The sequence below is a fragment of the Pyrus communis genome, chromosome 3 (assembly GCF_041283825.1).
Source record: "Pyrus communis isolate YQ-2024b chromosome 3, ASM4128382v1, whole genome shotgun sequence".
Classification (NCBI taxonomy): Eukaryota; Viridiplantae; Streptophyta; class Magnoliopsida; order Rosales; family Rosaceae; genus Pyrus; species Pyrus communis.
Window position 1 is genome coordinate 8,497,320 of NC_142567.1, and position 19,075 is coordinate 8,516,394.

General features: G+C 36.0%; 1 pseudogene across 1 annotated transcript; it reads right to left on the reverse strand.

The window, feature by feature from the left end:
- Window positions 1-401: 401 nt before the first annotated feature.
- LOC137714472 (cytochrome P450 71D9-like) lies at window positions 402-17,542 on the reverse strand (annotated as a pseudogene). The gene is made up of 5 exons (XR_015960381.1): window positions 17,359-17,542; window positions 12,079-12,175; window positions 2,028-2,283; window positions 1,410-1,846; window positions 402-600 (listed from the first exon to the last, which is right to left on the reverse strand). The product of XR_015960381.1 is annotated as a cytochrome P450 71D9-like (transcript).
- Between the last annotated feature and the right edge of the window lie 1,533 nt (window positions 17,543-19,075).

Here is a 19,075-nt window from a genome sequence, read left to right on the forward strand (position 1 = left end):
TGTAAGCTTTATAACGCAACCCACTCACTTCCTCAAGTGCTTATAACATTAACAATCTAGGATTAATTCATCAGAAAATAACTTAAATTTTTGTAAAATACCCCCACACACCACCATATCATCCCTTCACGTACATAGACTAAATTGCGATGGGTTTCAATATCCCTCTGTTTTTAGTATCTTTTAGTATCTAACTCATCATTTAGCAGATACGAACGTAGCAACAATTATTCCAACGTTTCTCATTATTCAGTTTAGTTGTTTATGTTTTTTCTCCACTGAAATGAATTTGGCTCTGGCTCTTCATAATGTGACAAGCTGTGTAACGATGGGGATATATACTACGAACAAAACAACGACGATTATTTCAATAACAAGAAACACACAAGCATTTGACTTTGTTATACTTGAGATTTTTCAGTTAGGCGGAGGATGATACGGAATCGGAATTAAGTGCAGGTCTTGTTTTCTTCGGACCGCGATGCCAAAGGTCTCGGTCATGTCCAAGTCTTCGTGCTTCGTTCCATCGGGAAGTTTCCAATCGAAATGGTATAGCAACAATGCAAGCGGGAGCTCAACGTTTGCCAGACCATATAATATGTTGGAGTTTGACAGCCTCTTGTCCCACATTGGTCAACAATATTTTTTCACTAACCTTTATATAGGCTTATTCCTTTTTCTTAGTAATTAGAACTTGTACCATTTGGAAATGGATTGAAGGCTTGGGTCTTATGGTTGTGTGGATTAGGTTTGAATATAATATAGCCTAAATACAATTAATATTAATTAATCAAGACAAGGGCCTTGGAATTTAAAATTAATCAGATTCATTAATTTTAATTTTCGGATTAAGTTTTTTAATTAATTTATTAATTAAAAAAAGTTTTGATTAAAAGACACAGCTATTAGAAAGAGTTGGTACTTTTTGATTAAAAGATACATCTATTAGAAAGAGTTGTGTGCTTTCAAATACACTAAACAGGTATTTGAAAGGGTGTGAAACAGCTTATATATTTGCAATCACATTATCCAAGTGAGAATGATCTTTTCTTCCCTCCTTGTCTTTCGTACAAAATTTCCAGAGAGTAAACACACAAAGCAATTCGCTAGAGTTCTATAATCTACTGCGGGTTGTAGAATTAGGTGGTTGTATCCTGGTCGAGCAGACGTTGTAGAACCACAAGCACAAGAGTGGGACGAAAATACTGTTCGAAAGACATAACTTTTACGCTAGCCTCTACCTTCTGTGATCAAGTTAGTATCATTGATATTTTTATATTAGTTTATGTATTTATTGTATAATTTCATTCTGCACATCAAGTACATTTGGTTAATAAAATATCGGAAATCAAGTTTTGTTTAATTCTGTTATTTTTTGTTTATTTCTAAATTGTTCTCCAACGTAATATGCCCGGACATATTCTCCTTCCTGCACCAAACGGGATGTATTCGAAGTTTGTTCCCTTGTAGTCAATGGAGCTTTCAAGGAACCTCTCTGGTTTAAACCTCTCAGGCTCAGTCCAGTAATTGGGATCTCTACTGATAGCCCACGCATTGACGATTACCTTGGATTTCACAGGTATTCCATATCCACCAATCTCACACTTCTCTCCGCATTCTCTTGGAAGTAATAGGGGAACAGAAGGGTGTAATCTCAGCGTCTCTTTAATTACTGCGTTTAAATACTTCATCTCTCTGATGCTTGTTTCATCTGCCTTCCCTTTTCTAGTAAACACTTCCCTCACCTCACGCTGTGCCTTTTTCATTACTCTTGGATTTTCATCATTTCTGAAATTGCCCAATCTACAGTTGTAGCTGATGTCTCACTCCCAGCCGAGAAAACATCCTGAAAAAGGTTCATGTAGAACTAGAATTCAGAAAGAGTAATAATTAACCAGAAACAAGAATTCATATTATTCTGAGGTCGTATATTAAGAAACATGAACTGGGGTAATAAAACTGAAATCGAAAACTGATTTGACTTAATAAAGCATGATATCTCTGATATGGACAGAAAGTGTACTCACAAAGATTACTGCTTTGATGTTGTTAGTAGTAAGTGAAAATTCAAGCGCACTACCATGTTCGTGAAATTTTAGGAGAACATGTACAAGATCTTCCACTGACTCGCCCTCAACATTTTTTGTAGTTTCAAGATCTTTCTGATGTTCGTTGATGATGTTTTCCATTATCCTGTCGGCTTGTTTATGCAGCCTCTCACGCTTAGGCCTGATTCCACTGACCAAATGAAGCAAGCTAACAGAGGGATATAGATCTGCTCTTCTTTTTTTTTAGATTTTAATTATTTTTAACGATTAAGTACTTAAAAACTCTCAATATTTTAGTGTCATTTCAAATTAATCTTAATATTTTTAAACATTCCAAGTAAATATTTAACTTATTGAAATTATCACATGCGTTAAGCTCCAATGAATTTTCAAACATATATTATATTTAGAACCCATCAACTGAGTATAATATGGTCAACATTAATATTAGTTGTCCCAAAATCTAAATTTCAACATATATTATAAAATATGGAACCCAATGATCTCATAAGGGTATCAAAGAGTTTCAAAGAGTTTGTTTATGCTCATGTTCGTCGATTCTCGGCTCGTAAATATTCAAGTTCTTCTTTGTGGCCGATGAAGATGGTGGTGGCCGCATCATAACAGTCCATATTTAAGCAACCTCCATGACCTTCTTCTTGATGTTCGCGACTTGAGTTGTAGGTGGATTTGGTAGTTTTGTGTTGGGTTTGGAGGTAATGGCCTAATGGGGTGGCGGTGATCGTTAGTTGGTGGAGACTATGCTTTGATGAGCTTCTATTGATTTTGGAGACAAAGTAAGTGATGCGTGATTTATACGCACACAAACTAAACCCTCTTTTTGTCAAATTGTAGTATAGGTGCAAGTAGGGATCGTTCTGGACCGGGGATTAGGAGGGATTGTTAATCACTTGGATTTGACTCAAAAACGTAAAATAAATTTTAAAACACTATACTAGACTCAAAGAATTGCAAAACTAAACTTTAAAACACTCAAACAAACCAAAAGACTCAAACAGTACCCAAAGCACTTATAAACACAAACTAAATGTATTTCTAATTAATCTAACACTTTAAAATAAATGGGGGATTGGTTTTGGATGAATTTAAACTAAAACAGAAACTTGGAATTAAAACAGATTCTAAAAAAAAACGAAATTAATGAAATAGAATGATGAAAAACTAGTTAGAGGGTTCCTTATCCACACATGAACATAAGCATATAATTTGACTCCCAGTTATGACTTCAACAAACAATGAATGACAATGCTCCAAGTTAATTAGGTCCGCTTAAATTAACCTTCAGATTTCCCTAGATTCATTGGATTGAATGGGATACGCATTACAACCAAATTATTCCTAATCAAAGTCTCTCACATGGAATACGCATGATAGAGACATTCAACAAAGATCATTAAGTTCAACGGAAATCATAAACATTGACTAGACATTCATAACTATGGAATACGCATGTTAATCCAGCCTAGGGTTTACTAAACACAATCGTGACTAGTGATTTTTACTACTCATGAATATAAGTTCATAACGATTAGGTGAAATTCCCTTATATCCTAGCATCAAGTCTTAGGCATGCAAATTAAGTGTCGACCCTCAACCCACATACATAAACAAGTTCTTAATCAAAACAGAAAAGTAACCCACATCTAAAGTTCATGAATTCATAACTGGAGTAAATCAAATCATAACCAACATATGTCCATGGCTTCAAATTCGCCTCTAACTAAAAAGAAATTAGTTTCACATGTTTAACATAATTGAATAACAAGTTAAATTAAACATGAAAACAGAAACAAGAAAAGAAAGAACAAATGGATGGAAAGTTAGCTATGGGGTTCATCTCCACATATGTTATACTTGCATAATAAAACGATTTCCAATTGCATTTCAACAAATCATTAATTCTCAACGCCCCGGGTCAATTAGGTCCGCTTAAATTAACCGTCAAGTTTTCCTTAAGTTAATGAATTGGATGGGTTAGCGCAACGCAATTCACAACATTCTCCAAAAGTCCTTTACGTGAAAAGCACAATAAAGATACAATCAAAGATCATTAAGCATCATGAAAACTTTAAGTGTTGACGAGGCATTCGTTACTATGGAATACGCATGAAACTTATGCCAAGAATTTATTTAACGCGATTGTTTATAAGCAACCTCCACTACTTGTGAATATAAGTTCGTAACTATTAGGTGAAACTCACTTATATTCTAGCGTCATATTGATGCATGAAAATTAAGCGCGCATTCTTAATAAACATTCATAAATAAGTTATCAATCAAACGGTTAAACAAATTGAACCACAACTTATGAAACGCAATTAGAATTAATCAAATCAAAATGCAAGCATAAACATATATTTCGAATCACTCCCTAGCTAAAGGGGGTTTAGTTTATTATAACTTTGAAATCAAAGAAATACCTAAACATTCCAACAACTCAAACTTGAATTGTATGAACGTTTAGGCACTCTTCTCTTCCTCGTTGTTGTAGCACAAGGTCTAAGGATAGTTTGATGGTGTGAATGGTTTGGGGAGTGGTGTTTGGATTAATAGGGAAATGGAAAAATGGTGTTTGGATTACAAGGGAACTCACGGCAAAGAGAAGGAATGGAAGTGTTTGTGGTGTGTTGTGTATGAAATGAGATGTGAATTGAATGAATGAATGCAAGGGTATTTATAGGAGTAGTGGAGGGAACATATGGTTATGTCATTTGTAGGTGAAGTAGGTGGATGTTGTAGGTGAAGTAGGTGGATGTTGTAGGTGAATTAGGTGGATGTTGTAGGTGAAGTAGGTGGATGTTGTAGGTGATTATGAGTGATAAGTGATAAGTGTATGATATGTTAAGTGATAAGTGAATGATTATGATAAGTGATAAATGAATGTATGATATGATAAGTGGTGAATGATAAGTGATAAGTGGTGATGATATGTGATAAGTAATGAGTGGTGATGATAAGTATGGAGCATGTGAATTAACTAATGAAGGAAATGCATGTGCAATGACAATGTGTTAGAATGGATGTGTGTTATGCATGGCATGATTGGGATTAGGAAAGGTTTTAAATGTCCTAAAACTAAAGAGAACAAGGTTCCAACACTTTGGTCTTCAATTAGGTCTTCAATTTCGTCCAACACTTTGGCTCCAAGCATAAGCTATCCATCCTTAGCCCAAAAGTGCTCCAAAAGTCTCCAAAATGCATCTTTTTGCTCCTTTAGCCCTTTGGACCTATAAACACACGAAAATAGCTTAAAGTACTAAAATAACTAAAGAAACATAACGTAAATGCACGAGAACAAGCCATTTAAGTCGCATGAATATGCTCCTATCAGTAAGTCCTAGTTAATTTAGTAGATTTTTAACTAGGCTTAATGAATGTGACATTTTTAATATGTTAGATAATTGTTTAGAATGTTTAAAAATGTTAAAATCAATTTGGAAGGACACTAAAAGGACAGAGGGTATTAGGTACTTAATGCTAGTTTTAAAGTTAATTCTTTTTCACTTCCGTCTTCTCATCGCACCATCCTCTTCTCACTTCATCCTTTCCTTCACAAATACATTTCCCCTCTACTTTCTTCTAAATTAATTGGGTAAATTACACAGAACTACCTCAACTATTGGTCATGAACAGTTTCATACCTCATCTTTAAAAAGTTTCAATGTCATACCTCATCTATGAATTTGTTACAATTTCATACCTTCCGTCAGTTGTCTGTCAATTCATCCGTTAAATGCTGAGGTGGCTTGTGACGTGGCACACTTTCTATTAAAAAACTAAAAAAATATTATTAAAAACTAAAAAAAAAATCATTTAATATTTTTTTAAATATTAAAATAATAAATAAATAAAACCCACCTATGTTTGTCTTCCCCCCTCCACCCCTTTCTCCCCTCACCTCCTGCAACCCAGAAAGAAAGAAAGAAAGAAGAAGAAGAAGAAGAAGAAAGAAAAAAACCCTTCTTCATCTTCCCCGACCCCCCTTCCCTGCAACCCACCCCTTTCTTCCCCTCCTGTCTTCCCCTTCCCTCCTCCTCTGCACCCACCCTCTTCCCTCCTCTACACGCCTGACTCCTTAAATCCACACGCATTGCCCCCCCCCCCCCAAATTTCTCCACCCGCGAAATCGGCGGAAGACGGGATCTGGGATGCAGGGAAGATGAAGATGGTTATTTTTATTTTTATTTTTATTTTTTTTGTCTGGGTTGCAGGTAGTGGGTGCCAGGGTCAGTGCGAAGGAGGAGGGAAGGGGAAGACGAGAAGAGGAAGAAATGGGTGAGTTGCAGGGAAGGGGGGTCGGGGAAGATAAAGATGGTTTTTTTTTTTTTTTTTTTTTTTTTTTTTTTTTTTTTAATCCCTTCTTCTTCTTCTTCTTCTTCTTTCTTTATGGGTTGCAAGGGGTGGGGGGAGAAGAGGGTTGGGGCGAGCAGGGGGGAAGACGAACATGGGGTGGCTTTTTTTTTTTTTTTTTTTTTTTTTTTTTTTTACTTCTTCTTTCTTTCTGGGTTGCAGGGAGTGGGGGGAGAAGGGGGTTGGCCCCAGGGGGGGGGACGAACATGGGGTGGGTTTTTTTTTTTTTTTTTTTAAAATTTTTTTTTAATAACTTTTCTTTAATTAATTGTTATTTTAATAATTAAAAAATATTAAATGATTTTTTTTTTTAGTTTTTAATGATATTTTATTAGTTTTTTAATAGAAAGTGTGCCAAGTCACAAGTCACGTTAGCATTTAACGGAGGAATTGATAGACAACTGACTGAAGGTATGACATTGCAACAAATTCGAAGATACGGTATGACATTGAAACTTTTTAAAGACGAGGTATGAAATTGTTAATGACCCAATAGTTGATGTAGTTCTATGCAATTTACCCAAATTAATTTGTTTTGGTGTACAACGGGGCTAAAGCCCAGAAGATAGAAAACAAGCTCAAAAACCAACAACAGTAGCTCGAGGCCTAGAGAAACCACTTAAATCATCTAAAACAACGGAAACACTGGGAGGAGGGGTATAAAAAAAAAGTTCCAAGATTCGAAGGAAGGCCTAACTTAGCAAGTTCATCCACCACCATATTCTTTTCTCTGTAACCATGTTGCAGGTCAGCATGATTGAAGAGACTAATAAAATGCTTACATCCAGACTGAGAGTGTTAAGGCCATCTCCAACCGAAGGCTGGCCAAATGGCTTGTGTTTAGCCCTCTGGTCCTCTAAGAAATTAATATTTTAATGAACAGTGCATGACCATATTTCTTATCATCTCTAACCGAGGGCCAAAGGGTCAAACATAATTTATTATTTAAATTTAAAAACTACAACAACTTAAATTTAAAAACCACAACAACTTAAATTTAAAAACCACAACAATTTAAATTTAATATCTAAAATCATCATTATATTCATCATCCGTCATTGTAGGAGTATAGTGAGAGGTAAACAACTGCCGCCGGGTAATAATTTTTTTTTTCCCTATCAAAATAGGGCTTACTCTTTGGAGTGTATTTCGAAGTGTTCATTTCCATATTCTTATCTCTTCCTGTATTTGTTTGGCCCGTTCTTCATGCATACGGTTCCTTTCTTCCACGGCAAAGGCATTTTGCTCCGCCATTAATCGTAATGAGGCCGCCACTTCCTGTTAAGTGCCGTAATCATCCGTTGCCTTACTCTTTTCCTTCAACCTTTGGGCCTTGTTTCGTCCCATAGCCCTTGGTATGGAACCTTCACCTGAAGACGGATTTTCTACCCTTATTTGTTGAATGGTAGGAAATTCATCTTCATCCATATCTACAGCTGAGGATACAGTTCCGAACACCGGCGTAAGACCTACTCTATGTTGAGGTGGATCTTTAAATAACACCCACCCTTTACAAATTTCCTAACAACCGTGAAACTGAAAAGGTTTTGAGCTGCCCTCTATATACCATTCCTTTGCTTGGCGTACCTAGAAAATATAATTATAAAAATTAAAGGAAATTTATTTATGAAATTAAATGTAATATAATTGAATATAATTACAAAAATCAAGGAAATTAATTTATGAAATTAAATGAATATAATTAAATATTTAAAATAAATTATGAAAACACTCACTTCATCGTAGTAATTAGCGCCACTTTCATGTCTACTTGTGGCTGCCAACAGTGCTTGATGCCATTTGTTCAAACTTGGCTGAAGATGTTTCTTCCATCTTGAAGAACAACTCTCATGGTTTCAGGTATTCGGTGGAGTGGTGCCTTCGTAGAACTCTAAGTATTTTTTAGACACACGAGTCCAAACACCTTTACTTGTTTGAGAACTCCCACTCACACTATCTTTTGACACCCATCTATAAGCCCTACAAAGAGCTTCATCTTCTTTTTGGGTCCAAGCCTTACCTTTCATTGCATATGAGGCCATTTGAAAATTATTGAAAAAATTGAAGGAAATATTATTGGAAAAGGTAAGAAAATATGAGAATTGAAATGGTGTAGGAATGGTGAAAAATTTGTGAGGAATGGTGTAGAAATGACTTAGGTATTTATAGGAAAAAATGAGAATATTTTTATAAATATTTTGGCCTAAAAAGAGACAAAAATAAAAAAACCAACGATACCTGATGTCAGCGTGACGCCAGCTAGCTGTTAAGGTTTAAATGGAACCCCAGCCAGAGGCCGGATGGCTGGCTGCTTTGGGCCGGCTGGTTGGCCCTTTGGCCCCTTTTTGTCTAGTGGGGCCCACGAGCCATTTGGCCTGGCCCTCATACCATCTCCAACCAAAGGGAGAGGGCCAGAGAGCCGAAAATAGTCTGAAAACCATTTCCAACCGAGGGTTAGGCCAAAGAGCTGTGGAATCTAAGAGGGCCCCACGGAATTGGAGAGGATTGGAGGGCTGGCTGCAGCCAGCCAGCCAGCTTGGGGCTGGCCAGAATTCAATTCAATCATGTCGGTTAAAACCGATAGGAATACAGTTATATTATTTAGTATAAATGTATTACTGTCGGTTATAACCGACATGATTGATTTGAAATTTTTTTTTTTACAGTTTTTTTATTATTATTTTTTATTTACTAAAATTTCCCTATAACTTCTATTTTTCATTTTTTTAATTCTATTTTTTTCCTATAACTTTTATTTTACAAAATTTGTAGTTTTTAACAACATTTAACAACATGAAACTTAAACAACATTTAAGTTGTAGTTTTTAAATAATAAATTATGTTTGGCTCTATGTCCCTCGGTTGGAGATAGTTTTTTGTGATAGGGCTAAAACGAGCCATCTGGCCCTTTGGTCCTCGGTTGGAGACGGAAGCAAATATGGCCTTGTACTGTTCATTAAAATATTAATACCTTGGAGAATCTTGGAGGGCCAGAGGGCTAAAACGAGCCCTCTGGCCAGCCATCGGTTGGAGATGACCTCAATTAGAGACGGTTTTCGAGCTATTTTTGGCCCTCTAGCATTTCGGTTGGCCATCTCCAACCAATGACTGGCCAGAGGGCTTGTTTTAGCCCTCTGGGCCTCCAAGTTTCTCCAATATATTAATATTTTAATGAACAGTACAGGGCCATAATTGCCTCCGTCTCCAACTGAGGGCCAAAGGGCCATAGGGCTCATTTTAGCCCTGTCACGAAAAACTGTCTCCAACCGAGGGCCAAACATAATTTATTATTTAAATTTAAAAACTACAACAACTTAAATTCAAATCCAACAACTTAAATTTAAAAACTACAACGATAACTGGCCCAAAAAACCAAAAAAATTAGAACTTAAATTTAATGAATGGTTTAGGTATTTATAGGAAAAAAAAAATTAAAATTTTTAAGAATTAAAAAAAAAAATTGGCCCAAAAAACCAAAAAAAAAATAAAAAAATAAAAAAATTGAATACAACAGCTAGCTAACTAGCTGTTGTATTCCAATTTTTTTTAAGCAATCCTATCGGTTATAACCGACAGGAATACATTTAATCTTTAATATAAATATATTCCTGTAGGTTATAACTGACAGGAATGCTATATTTTCTGGCCAGCCCCCGGCTGGATGCAGCCAGCCCTCCAGCCCTCTAGCCCTCTCCGATTCCGTGGGGCCCTCTCATATTCCACAGCCCTCTGGCCTAGCTCTCGGTTGGAGACAGTTTTCAGGTTATTTTCGGCCCTCTGACCCTCTAGACCCTTCAGTTGGAGATGGCCTAAGAGGGCGAGGGTCGGGTAAGGTTTCATGCAAAAGACCACTAAGATAGCCGAAAAACCATAAATCCAGTCATCAGTATCACTTCTAAGAACGCCCCCAGCACTGGTCCAGCATTTTAACCACTTCTTGCACCATCGACATTCAATTTAAACCATCCAGGATCAGAACAAGCCAAGTGCTCAATAATTCTAGGAACACCAGCATTAACAGTCTTCTAAATTTTCAACGAGGGGTATCTTAGTCTTGCGGACTCAATAAAATATGTAATAACTCAAATAATGTTGGTTATATAACTAAAAGTGGAAATAATTATACAAGTCCACTAACAAAGGGGGCGACACCCCCATCATTAAAAAAGAAAATAATTATACAAAAATGAGAAGAAGAAAAAGACAATAAAAATATTCTCTAAACAACATTATTGCTAGCTCATTATGAGGCTAAACCCATCACATTTTTCTAAGTGTAGATAATATTTTTTGCTCAAAAAAAAAAGATAGATACAAATTAAGATCAAATAGATGCTAAACAAATATTCTGTGGTGGTTGACTATGTTTACTTAGAAGAAATAGGAATCATTTTGATTCTCGAGTACCTTGCGTTTACTAAAATACATATAGAGAATAATTTCACTTCTTAATTTTTCTTGCTTTTACTTACACGTAAGGAATCGGAAGTGCAAGTTTTTCTTAAAATTCATAATCAAATACGAAAAAATAAGGAATTGGATCGATTAAGAGGACTAGTTGTTCCGATTCTCTATCCTAAAAGCTTTCTTATTCATTTTTTTTTTTCCATTATTATTAAGTAAATTTGCCTATGTTGATAAAATAGTCGGGGGCGACTTGGTTATATAAGAATAGCAGTAGCAGTACCTGATTAGATCCATCTCCGACTTTGTTTTTAAAAATTTCCTGCTTGTCATGATCAGTTTTTTGTTGACCTTGCTCGACTCGTTTGTTTGTCTTTTTGGTATTACATTTTGCCTAATTTATTATAATGATTCCTAAATGTTTAGTTTTGGCTTTTCCCCTGTTTTGTGTATTTAACTTTCTTTCCTCTCACGAACTAAAAAAGACATAAGGCGGTCTTAACTCAAATTATCATAGCTTCTGCTTTCTGCTTAGTTGTTATCCGTGCTATGTGTTAATCTATTTCTAACGCACACGAAAATTTAGGGTTAAAAGTTATATCTGAGGTAAATTTGACGCACTATCTCTCTAATGAACCGGAAAAGTTGGATCGTATATGAGTTCGGTGCTTTTCCAAACTATTTCCCAACCACTTCGTCCTCCACTACTTTTCATTCTCTTCCCAGACAAAATACTGTCCACTTCGTCAAGCTCTCCGACTTGACAGAAATTTCTGATTTGGGAACAAACTTATTCCAACAAAATTTCACCGCGATTCAAAAAGAATACGGTTTTATTGTTTATGTTCGGACATATTCAAGATTAAATAATTTTTTAATTACAATCTCTTGTAATGACGACACAAGAGAAACACCCTTGGATAAAATTTCGAAGAAATGTCATCAAGCCAACTCGTAGTCCAGTGGAATTTAAGTGGGATTTGGGTGACGAGATTTGGATGGCAATTTGGATATCGTGCTTGTAGTGTTTGGGCGAATTTGGTCTCGGGTGAGCCAGGATTTTATCTGGGTGAATTCGGTCTCTAGTGAGCCAAGATTTTTTCTGGGTTGAATTTGGTCTCTAGTGAGCCAGGATTTTACCAGTCTGCCATCTCAAGTTATTGGTCCTTCTTTTAAGGGTAGTGCTTGATTCATATACTAAATGTAGGAATATGATATTTCTGGGCTCGAGTAATGTTGATCTGAATATCGTTACCTCAGAAGTCCGGTCATGGACTCGACAGCTTTGAGCGGAGCTGGACCAGACGGAGCAACGGTACCACCATCACACTGTTCCCGAACAATAGGCAAGTCTGAGTGACTTCGTTGGTATGACCATTCTTATTCCACAAGACGAGATCTGATCCGAATTGAATAACATTCACTTATAACTTCTCCTTAATAAAATGTTTATCCACTTCAACATGTTTGGTCTGATCATGTTAAATTAGATTATAAGAAATATCAATGGCAACCTTGTTATCACAAGATAATTTTGATGCAGACGTTGGTGGAGAACCAAGGTTTGTGAGTAACTACTGGAGCCACAGAAACTCACATACTCCTTTTGCCATTCGTCTATATTCCGCTTCTGCATTTGACAAAGCCACATCTTTTTGGCTCTTACTACGACACTATTAATCATACAACTATGGCATTGGGTGGGGAAAACCATTGTGATATTGATTGGGGAACTAGTTCAATGTAAAGTATGTTCTTTTTATGCCTTGAATGATAAAAGAATTTCAATTTTTTTTTTCTAGTGCTAACGAAATAATTCTGAAAAGAATATTGAAAACAATACAAATCAACAAGATAAAGAAGATAACGATAAGTTACCTATAGCTTGGATTGCTATTTTATAGACTCAATGGATCTTGACGGAATTATGTAAAGGAAATACTGTAAACAAGAAATTTTGGTTAAAAATGAAACTAACTGAAATAGCTAAAACACTAAGTCGAAATACTGCAATTCGTGAGATTTTATTGGACAAAATTGTACTAATTATTACTATCATCACTCCCTAGTTGCATTGTTTTATAGTTGTAAGTAAGACTCGAATAAATAACTAGTCCGATACCATTTTTTTCAATATGTCATAGACTAGGGCAAAAGCATCCATACTACCAAACTTTGCTATAAAAGAGAGTATAACGAGGGGTAAATATAGCCGAAACCTCGGAAAAAAAATACATTAAATGTTGTAACAACCGAAATGTAACATTATTTAATTAGGCAATATCAACCAATCTCTATGACAAAGAAAAAAAAAAAAAAAAAAAAAAAAAAAAAACCTGGAGGCGATCCCCACCAAGAAAAATTAGAGCCCATAGCACCATGGTTTGTCATGAAAAAAGTTAAGGTTCTATTATAAAACCAATTGACAATATTGAGAGTAGCTCAATTTATTTATAAGCCCAAGCAAGACCCTTCCTCCCATCAACGTTGGATTCATTCTCAACAAGCCCCCTCACGTTTCAAGCTTAACACGCGAATAACACAACGGGATGACGTGGAGCGTATGTGACCATTTGGCTTTACACGTTGAACAACCTGCTCTGATACTATGAAAAAAGTTGAGGTTTCATCATAAAACTAATTGACAATATAAGGAGTACCCCAACTTACTATAAGTCTAAATAAGATCTCGCTTCCCATCAATGTTAGATTTATTCTCAACATGTCAAAGTATCTGCTACTTGATTACTTTACAAAAATGTGAGACACTGTAAATGACATGAACCTGCTTTAAAAAAAATGACATGAACCAAACTCTCTAAACAGTTTTGCCGGTCCACCAGAAGCTGCCAAGGGACCGAAATAGGGGAGCGAAAGAAATGAAAGACTAACATCGAGTCTGTTTCGATCCAAACATCATAACAAGTATGAAACCAAGTCAATTCAATCTATTTAATTATGATCGCTAAAAGTTGTAACACGCCTCTGGTAGTCACTTTTATAGTAAAATATATTGTTGTAATCAAGAAATTGTAACAACTCATACCGAAAGAAATAGTGCCACTTGCTTGCAAACATGCAAGGCAGGGACAAAAGTTGCATATATAATTAATTACTCAATTGCCTGCTTTCTTGTTCGCTAAACTATGTGTATGCCTTAATTTCTGAAACGCACGAGAATACGTAAAACCAAGACGGCAACACAAAGACGGCAACAATTGTAGATTTGAAGAAAGGCCGGGGAAACAGAGATGGCCACGCTTTGAAGAAAGGCCGGCGAGATGCAGACGGCAACGCATGTAGTTCTTAATGTCCACATGCACAAACATATATATCCAATTAGGACGAGCTCTCTAGACTTTCTGGGGTTTCAACTGTCGAGCACCATTCTCTTTGTACATTCATTATGATACAAGTTATTACAACCGTGTCTTTCCCCCACCTCAACACTCTAAGATGTTCAAGTTCAACTTCCACTTTCACCTCTTCAGGTTTTGCTTCTCTCCCTCTCCGACAGTATTATCCTTGTTTCATTTTATTGCTTATCATTACTATACGTTCTTTTTTTTTTTTTCAGAAATAAATAAACAAAAATAATATGGAATAATTTCTTGCCACATGCAGCTCAAACAGTCCTGAAATTTAATGGCACACCAGAGAGCAGTACGGTAAGATAACCAGTGTTAGTTTTATTTAAATCCACTAATTATCTCCATCACCACTCATGATGCTCATTAGTCGTTACTGTTATTTTCTAGCATAGTTAATTACAAGAAAAAAATAAAATTTAAATGCCATATGAGCTTATACGTACACTTATCAATATTCATATGAATTAAAATTTTAAGATTTGTCATAGCAACTTTGTGAAATCATTAAATTGTCATATACCCTTAACTCGGTTAAATTTTCCATCCAAAATAAGTCGTGTGTCTCACACATGACTTGTGTTTAGAGTTACTTAGGACATTGAAAATCTCCACTTCCCTTCTAAAAAGTCGCATTCAACGAAACAAAAATATAAAGGTTTCTACATACTAAAAAATGAAAATGATTATATAATGGAATAATATTTTTTATTCAAAAGAAAAAAAATGAAACTTAACATAATGACATGATATGATTTTGATCAAGTTTCTCTCCAACAGTACAATCTTTATTGGATGTCATTATTAAAAGTAGGGTTAAATATTAGAAGAATAACAAGTGTTGTCTAGTGGTGATGGAGAAACAGCTCAGCTTGTGTCATTGCCTAGCTGTTATCTTCGGTCCTCCCTCTCACCTACTGTTTTCATCCATTGCTTTCGGCTCTTCTTGCTGTAAAAGCCAAAGCTGGATAATAGATTAAGTTTAGAGGGATTGCAGGTCATCATGATGTTGGCATTAGCTGCCATCTTCCCTTCTCTCTTCTTCTTGTTTCTTCTTCCATATATGCTGCATCTTGTAACTGTTTTATTCATGAAATATACATCAAAACGTCAACAATCTTCAAAACATATATCACGTGGTTTTAAAGTACAATTGTCCTCTAAAACAATGGTAAATATCCAACCTACATTGCTTTTATAAAGTTATTGCTCATGCCAAATAATGAAATGAAAATGAGTTCAAATGGCTGAAATAACCCAAAACACTAGTCATGTGCAAATATTTTGGATGGAAACTTAATTATGTAGAATGAGATGAAAAATTAATGACTTTTGGAAAATTGATATGACAAATTTCTTAAAATTTTAGTTCTTATAATAAATTGAAAAATGTGTATAAGTTCGTATGACACTTCAAAAAAATTTCTTTAATTATAATTTACTATTATTTCCTATCAATTTTTTTTCTAGTTTCATGGATTTTCTATAAATAATGGTTACCTCCTATGAATAATCATGTGAATTGCATTTGAATTACAACCCAATCCACCAAACCTTCCTCTTGAAGACTTGTGCTTCCTGTGGGTGTGCGGAGTGAAATTTCCACCAAACATCTAACTAAATATTTTCCAATTTTTCTGACCACGGTGGGCGAAAGGGTTCTAATAGCATCTAGCCTAGCCACTTGTGCAAAAAGGTTCATTGTAATCAATACATGGTTTCTGTGCATAAACTTTTGCCAACAATCAAACCTTGATCTTTTGAACTGGTCGATCAAAGATTCAGCTTGGTTTTAAACACCCATTCGACTCCAATCACATGTTTATCTGAGTGTCTGCTTACTAGTTCCCAAGTGTGATTTGTCTCTATCATACTCCACTCAATCTGCATCGCTTTGTTCCATGAAACATCATTTGCTGCTTCTGCATAACTTTTTGGTTCCACAAACATAGCTTTCTGGTTCCACAATGCACAAATTACAATGCTCATAAACTTCACTAATCCTCTTGTATTTAAGAGGTGTTACATCATAGCTCTCAGGATCAATAGAGCTAGTCTGTGAACTAGAAGCTTCATTCTAATATTAATATGGTACAGAGAGAGTAGTAGTTGACTTAGTGTGTTGTTCTGATGTGACAGACTCCACTTCATTCTCATTACTTCTTCACAAGTTCACATTTTGTGGCAATGAGTGGGTGTTCTGACTTCTTTTACTGTACTTGTCGCCCAGTCCTATTTAGCATTTTCATTGAATAAAACATCTATAGAGATTAGAATCTGCCCATCGCTTGGATTATAAATCATGTATCCCTTTTCACATGTGTTACAGCCAACAAAGATTCCTTTTGTGCTTGTAAGTTGTACTTTATGTCTCAAATTGCTCGGTACAAGAAAATAGCATACTGAACCAAATACATTCAGATGTTTTACTCCTAGTTTTCTTCCACTAAAGAGACCTTAAATGGTGTGATGTCATCTAAGGCCTTTGTGGGGCACCTATTCAACGGATACACAGATCTGTTAATTGCTTCACCCTAAAGAAGATAAGGTATCCATTTCTCATGTAGCATGCACTTTGCCACATCCACAATGATTATGTTCTTCCTTTTTGCTACTCCATTCTGTTGTGGAGTGTAAGCTACAATCAACTGTCTTTCTATTCCCAGATATTCACAAAATGTATTGAATTCATTTGAAGTGAGCTCTCCCTCTCTGTCAATTCTCATTTCCTTCCGTGAGTAGCCACTTTGTCATTCCACCATTGACTTGAACTTCTTGAACACATTGAAAATCTATGACTTTTTCCTCAAGAAAAAGGCCCAACACATCCGAGAGTAATCATCAATGAAGGTAAAAAGTATTTGTTATCAATATCTGTATTTTCATGGGGCCACAAACATCAGAATGTTCAAGCTCCAATGGTTCTGTAGCTTTCCATGCCTCTCCTTGGGAAATGTATCTCAATGGTGTTTTCTCATAACACATCCTTGACATACCTCATTTCTTTCTTGAATTTCAAGCAATCCTAGCATCATGACTTTTTTTCTAGCAGATGCTTCAAACTCTGATAGTTGAGATGGCCAAATCTCCTATGCCAAATAAGAGAGTCCTGCCCAAGTTTGTTCTTAGTCCAAGCTGATTTCCAGAACTAATTTATAGTGGAAAACATCTATTGCCCTTCTGTTTGACACTCGCAACAAGATTTATCAGAGTTCTATCATCATAAGCATCCACCTTGTAGTCTCCAAACACCAAGAAATAGCCATTTTCTATCACCTGGCCAACACTAAGAAGATTTTCTAAAAGTCCTGGAACCAACATTACTTCTCTTATGTATTTCTTACCTCTCATTGTCCTAATGACAAGTGAGCCCTTTCCTACAACATCCACTAGCACTCCAATTCCTACTTGCACTTTAGCTTTGACATTTCTATATATTTCCACAAGCAAATCCTCCGTTGAGGTCATATGATTGCTACACACACTGTCTATATACCACACATCCTTGTTCTTATGGTCAGTGGTTGGTTTGCTTATAGAGAACAAATTTCCTATCTCCTCCACTTGATTGGCGTAATTCACTTGCTACACACTGCTGTTGAGATTGCAGTCTCTAGCCAGATAGCCAAACTTGCTGCACTTGTGACATTTTGGCTTCTACTTATTCCAACACTCTCCATAGTGTAGTTTATAAAAAATTTTGCAAGGTACTTTTGCCACATAATTACCCTACTCTTGTTTCGCTAGGACAGTGGTCTTGTTAGTCCATTGTTTCCCTTTGTTCTTGAACTTCTTCTGAAGTTTGAGATTGCTAGATTAACCACCAAACCTATTGTTTTGCTTAGTTGAGATATCCATACTAGCAAATGCCCTCTCAGGTTTATTTTCACCAAGTTTATTCAGCTGTTGCACATAACCTTTCAAAATGGCTACCCCATCTTGTGCATCAATAGTCTAAAGATCTTTAGGATACTCAATCACATAAGCAATACTATCATAAACAACTTCTGTACAATTCTCTGATTTTTCAATTCTTCACTATAGCTTTTCATTTGATATATTAGATCAAACAGTCTAATCAAATACACAGATAGAGATTCATCTTCATCCATACACGTATACTCAAAATCACGTCTAAGACCTTGTAATTTCACTAACCTCACTTGCTTATCACCAACGAAACTCCTACTTCAGAATATCCCAAGCAGTCTTAGCAGTCTCCTTATTCGTAATTCTTCGAAAAATCTGATCAGAGATAACATCCTGAATAGTCATTGTGACCCCAAGGCTTGATGTACATAGCAAGAACCCACTCAAAGTGACGAGATTGGCAAGGACCTATAACTTGCACTGCTTATCCTTACTAAGGTATAATGCCCAGTGCACTTGCATCTTTGACAATGTTTTCTTTCAGCAACGGAGAGATCTTCTTCATTCTTCTCCGGGACATCAACTCCCTTCTCAACCAGATTCCACAGCTCATGGGGTTGGAAAATGGTTTTCATCTTGATTTGCCAGAAATTGAAGTTCTCACCATTGAAGATCGGTGCTCGCAGCCCATTTCCCCTAGGCCCAGTAATGTTAGACCCATATCTGAGCAATCGAAGTTCGTAGCTACGAGAAAATTGCTCTGATTCAACTCGTGATTCTCACAAACTTGAAACGCCCAGATTTTCAGACTCAACTAGGCTCTGAGGTCATGTTAGAGCATCCCCAATGGGCTTTATCTTCCACGAGGCTATCACATTTTCAGCCTTAACAAGAAATTTCATCCCTAATGAGCCAGAACATAGGACTAGATTTACTACTGGGACTAACAACTTCCTGTCTTGAGTAGTATAAAATTGGGCTACATCTAGCCCTAAAAAACAGTGGGTTCCACAA